The sequence below is a fragment of the Cyprinus carpio genome, chromosome B8, assembly GCF_018340385.1.
Source record: "Cyprinus carpio isolate SPL01 chromosome B8, ASM1834038v1, whole genome shotgun sequence".
NCBI classification, from domain to species: domain Eukaryota; kingdom Metazoa; phylum Chordata; class Actinopteri; order Cypriniformes; family Cyprinidae; genus Cyprinus; species Cyprinus carpio.
Window position 1 is genome coordinate 28,020,706 of NC_056604.1, and position 6,000 is coordinate 28,026,705.

General features: G+C 39.0%; 1 protein-coding gene across 8 annotated transcripts in view; it reads right to left on the reverse strand.

Moving 5' to 3' along the window:
- Positions 1 to 6,000, reverse strand: part of LOC109085514 (membrane-associated guanylate kinase, WW and PDZ domain-containing protein 1-like) — a 51,505-nt gene that overhangs the window by 19,448 nt on the left and 26,057 nt on the right. The gene's annotated exons all lie outside the window — the stretch shown is intronic.

Below are 6,000 nucleotides of genomic sequence, written 5' to 3' on the forward strand. Positions count from 1 at the left end.
CATTGTCAAAAAGCACATACTTTTATAAAGCTCAGCTTTGCAAATTATAAATTCTTAATACAAAATGAACACACCTGTTCTAAAGACAGCACTAGGATTCTACTATTATTGGCTAATGTAAGTAGTTAATTTGCATATATGCATTATGAAAAGACTGCAGATGGGTGAGGAGTCTGGGAAACGCTGCCCCCTGCCTGTTCCCACACTCACTGTCAGACGAAGCCGCGGCCAAACAGTAAGTATGAGCAGAATGCTCACCTCACCACATAGGGAACAACATAATGTTAACCACAGACGCTTAGCATGGAGCATTTAATTGGCCCGTTCACACAGTTCATTTCAGAGGTCTGGATCTGCCAAGCTCACTCCGTGTAGAGCATTTAACAGGCCTGACTGGGAATTGGCACTATGAGCGGGAGCCATCAGGAGTCGCCCAACAGTCTGGCACCAAACCGGCCTGTGAGCACATGGACATCTACTCAGGTACATCCTAAAATCATGCTGCCATAGCCTTCAGAACTACAGGCATACACATTAGATATCAAAGGCGGGGGTACAAATTAATGCAATATATATGTCATCTGTAGGACACCAGAATGCAGTATATAGTACTCAAATTGAGTCTTCCTCTTCAAATAATCTATAACCACGTGTAACTGCTGAGAATGGGTCATACATAATGAAGTGTGTAACAGAAACTGAAAAAGTGCAATCTTTTAATAACCGTGTTTTCAGTGCAATTATTAAAGCCTGTTTTTACTTTTTTTTTTAACATTGTGTTAAAATAAATTTTTCCTGTTTCCCAATGTAAAATTACAAATTGAATATGCTGAATAAGTACTGTTAATCACCATGTAAGTACGTGTAAACACTGTGAAACACAAGGTCATGAAAATCATGCATTCGTGGGTCTTGAAACCATGAATTTGGCATTACTAAAACCATGATCTACTGTGATACTGTGGATCATGACACATTATTAAAATAGGCTTAGACTGGTAGGACTATCAGAAAATGTTATTTCAGTGTTTATTGCTCATTTAAAGGGAAGAACCCAGTGTGCACAGACAGAAGGGAATCAGTCAGATTATTTGGAGGTTGTTAAGGGAGTCCCTCAAGAATCTGTGTTGGGGCCGTTATTATTTAGGTTTATTGCTCAGCCCCTTCTAAGCAACATTGTCAGAGTACAAATATTTGGGTATTATTATTGATAACACGCCATGTTTTGTTTCACACATTAAGCATTTGAGAAAAAAAAAGAAAGAAAAAGTTAGGGTTTTACTTTATAAATAAGTCGTGTTTTTCATGTGAGAAAAAAAATGAGTGTCCTCAACTTTTCTACTGGTTCTTGATTATGGGGATGTAGTCTATCAGCATGCCCCCTCTTACCTTCTTGTCTCCTCAGTTGCTTTGTACCATGGTGCGCTGATATTTATAACTGATTGGAAAAATTCAACTCATTATTGTGAACTATACTAAAGATTGGCATGGCCTTCTTTGAGTATTCAGAGAAAAACGCATTGATATCTGTTGATATATACAACCATAATGGGTTATTTGCCATTCTATCTTCTATTATTGCCTATTATTCAAAGGGCTTCATCTGGCAATTACTCATTATGTTCTCAATCACATTATAATCTTTGTGTGCCCCTTGTCAGAACTGAGCTTGATAAAACCTCTTTTAAATATCAGGGCTCACAAAATTTCATTTCAAAATTTTAGCCCTTTGGGCAGGCATTCTACAGGTTTTGGTAGCCCAAAATTAATTTAACTAGCCCGAATAAAAAAAGACATCGGCTGAACTTTACTGTGGACAAATCAGCATGATCAGCAAAAACTAGTAGCATATCGGGATGTAACGATTCAATAAACTTATGATGTAATAACATTAACAATACAGATTACACCATACAATTTTCTTACAATTTATATATATATATATATATATATATATATATATATATATATATATATATATATATATATTCTTTCGCAAAATAAGATTTAAGACAAATTATAAATGAAAGGTGTTCTTTTATTATTTCTCAGACAAAATGCTGCATATTTCTTTGTGAAACTGAAATGTTAAATAAAACTAACTTTAAAACAAAAAATTATACAACTAAAAGAAATCCCGTCATATAAAAAAGTCTTTGTCTGTGCTCAATTTTAAATCAGAGGCAACCATTTAAATTACTATCCAAAAAAAGGTGCTAAATACATGTTATTTGGAGTGTATAATTAAAAAATTTGAAGAAAAAACAGATTGGTCTGACTTTAGCTTTGTGAATGAGACGCAGATGTCAATCTCTGACAGCAGGTGGCACTAATGGAACAGCAGGTATTTAAAGGCTGCTGCCCCTTTAAGACTGAATGCACAGATCCAATATAATAATGCACAGGAGATTTCTTTCTTCACTGTATACGTTCACTTAAGACATAACCTACTGTGTTTACGAGAATACTTGCAGAGACAATTATTTTGAGATAATTTTGTGTGTATGTGTTCATTCAGAAGCAAGGATATGCAAAAGAGGAATCAATTCTGTGTACACGCATTGTCAGAAATGCGGCCCTCTGTGCGGGAGTTGAATAAGTGCGTGCAAGCTCTGAATGTGCGCGAATGGTTTAAAACGCTTGAATGTTTAAATCAGCAAGACTTAGAAACAAGTGCAAATGATCAACTACGATCCGTTTCACCTCTACAAGTGAGTGAACAATGTGAATCAAGTAAGGAATTTTATATCACTGTTCAAGATATCCCGTCGGGCAGGGCGCTGATACATTTTAGAGCCCGACTGGAAAACACAATAGCCCCGGGACGTTGAGCTAGCGATTTTGCGAGCCCTGAATATGCCGCCATTTGAGATTGGAATCTTCTCCAAAAGGAGATGAAGTTAAAAAATTTGATGTCTTACAATTATTTGAAGTTTTAATATTTTATAGAGAGGGAGTTAGTGGTGCGTAATTGTTTTTAATCGGTTATATGCTGGTATGTTGATTTTTGTATTGGATATTGTAACTGCGTTGTTTATTTGTATATGCAAACTTGGCTGCCTATCTTGTCAAGGACACTCCTGTAAAAGAGATTTTATTCTTTTAGTCTTTTTTCCTGGTTAAATAAAGGTAACATATGTGTCCCTGCAGCACAAAACCAGTCATAAGTAGCACAGGTATATTTGTAGCTATAGACAACAATAGAGTTATATCCGCTCACACACCTGCCACTCCCTCCAAACGCATGAGGGAGCTGTCTCCTGAATTCTAATGTCTGGTTCTGCCCTCACCTGTTCCTCTTACGTCATCCACTAGTGTTTTTACAGGCCTAGCTGGCCAGGGCTTGCTTGCGAAGTCTTACGTTTCTCGTTAGCATTTGTCTCTTCTGGTTTTGGACTCTTGTTGTTTTCTGCCTCAACCTGTCGTTTTGGACTTGTTTGCTTGGAATTATTCACTCTTACGGTGTATGACCCTAGCCAGTTTGACTCCGCTTTGTTCACCCCAATAAATACCTCTGCACATGGATCCTCTCGAGCCTCTTGAGTCGTCTGTGTCACAAATACATTGTATGGGTCAAAATGATTGATTTTTCTTTTATGCCAAAAATATTTGGCATATTAAGTAAAGATCATGTTCCATGAAGATATTTTGGAAATTTCCTACCGTAAATAATTCAAAACTTTAAAGATGATTTTCTCAATATTTAGATTTTTCAAATAGTTGTATCTCAGACAAATATTGTCCTCCTAACAAACCATACATCAATGGAGAGATTATTTATTCAGCTTTCAGATGATGTAAAAATATCAATTTCAAACAATGGACCCTTATGACTGGTTTCATGGTCACTAAAGATACTTACAACTGGTTTCCTTTTTTCTACACTAATGTTTTCTTTCATTTTCCCTTCCCTTTGTTCTTCTCTCTTGCTCTTACCATGTGCCATCAGTTCATCCCTGTCGTCTACCTCAAGTGTACATGTTAATGCATCCACAGATAGAAATGTAGTCCAGAGCACCTTCATTCTGACTGTGGGACTGTTCTTAACAAGGCTTTCTAGCAAACAACTGTTTTGGTTTGGTTGAAATGAGCAGACAACATGGCACATTTTTCATCATTCTCTACTCTCTTCTTTTCCACGCTCCTTGTCTAGCTGGGTGGGACAGCTTTGCTCATTTCCAACACTTGTAAATGTAATCCTCTCTCTTCTATCTGCAGCTCATCCTCATACATAACATACTGCATTGCTGACAACCATTTTGTACCTACATCTCTCTGACCACCTTCTCCGAGTATGGATGACCTTGCTAACTACTTCACTGATAAGGTGGCCACCATCAGCAGTTAGTTCTTTAAACTACATATCCACAGCTAACCTCCACCCACACACATATCCACTCATGCTTTCATGTTTTCAATGTTTTTTTGTGCCAGCCATCCTACAACCTGTCCTTAGACCTCACCCCCTTTCTCACAACTGGCAAATCTGCCACAGCGTTTAGTTAGGCTCGAGAAACCCACTGCTCAAAAAGAAAACACTCAATGCTCAAAACTAAAGACCAGTCTCTCTCTTTTTTCTTTCAAAATCTATTGAAACATCTGTGTCCAATCAGCTCTCTGCTTTTCTGTCAGAGGACAAGCTACTTGAGAACAACCAGTCTGGATTCAGAAGCAGACACTCCAACAGACCGACTTTCTGACCATTGCTAGCAAGAGTAAACTCCAAATCATCTGTTCTTATCCAACTGCACTTGTCTGCAGCCTTTGACACTGTAAATCCCGCTTGGACATCAAAGGAACATCTTCAGATGCCTCAGTCCTCACAGGCAGATCTTTCAGCATCATGTACACCTTCTACAGAGGCACCATCGAGGGCATTCTGACCAGCTGCATCACTGCCGGAAAACCCTTCAACGCATAGTGAGAGCAGCTGAGAGGATCATTGGTGTCTCTCTCCCCTCCCTCCAGGAAATTTATGGAACCCGTCTCACCCATAAAGCCCTCTGCATCGCAGGTGATCCCACTCACCCGTCACACAGCTTCTTCAGTCTGCTGCCATCAGGGAGGAGACTGCGGAGTCTCCAGGCCAGTACCAGCAGACTGAATGACAGCTTCATCCATCAGGCTGTCAGGAAGCTGAACTCGCTCCCGACCTTGCCCCCCCCCCCTTCCCTTTTTCCCCATACACCACTTAACTCTTAACCTCAGTCCACCCACCCCCACCCAGCTCCCACTAACACACTGGGACCTGCACCAATCACTTTGTGCAGCATTAATCTGCTCACTACCTCATTCAGCAGTTAACTGACCTCATTTAACCACCTCTTCTGTCAATTTAAATAAAGAACTGCTCTCTGAGATTTTTGACACTTTAATCAGACTGAATAAGCTCTTTTGCACTACAATTATATCTGCACTGTTTGTTTACTTCACTGATTTGCACTCTATCTGCCATGTGCCTTGTGCTGCTTTACTTATCTTTTTTTTACATGACCTAATTTGTATATTTTTATAGTTGTATTTTATATTTTATCTGTATTTAATGTTCTACTGTTAGTGTTATCTGTATGCACCAAGGGTCTGAGAGTAACGCAATTTCAATTCTCTGTATGTATGTACTGTACATGTGGAAGAATTGACAATAAAGCAGACTTGACTTGACTTGACTTCCAGGGCTTCATAGAGTAGGGTTGTATGAGTCAAGCCAGCTAATCACTGGTGTTCCTCAAGGTTCAGTGGTCGCTCCTCTTCTTTTCTCCATTTACACAACTTCACTGGCCACATGGCTTTTATTATTACGGTTATGCAGATGATGCACAGCTCTATCGTTTCAAACTTGATGACACCACAGTGTTAGCTCGCATCTATGTCTGCCTTTCAAATATCTCTGCTTTAATGAAGGAGCATCATCTGCATCTTAACCTTGTGAAGATGGAGCTTCTTGTTTTTCCTGCAAACCCATCAAATGACCACATCAGGGTCCACAACACCATCCAGGAC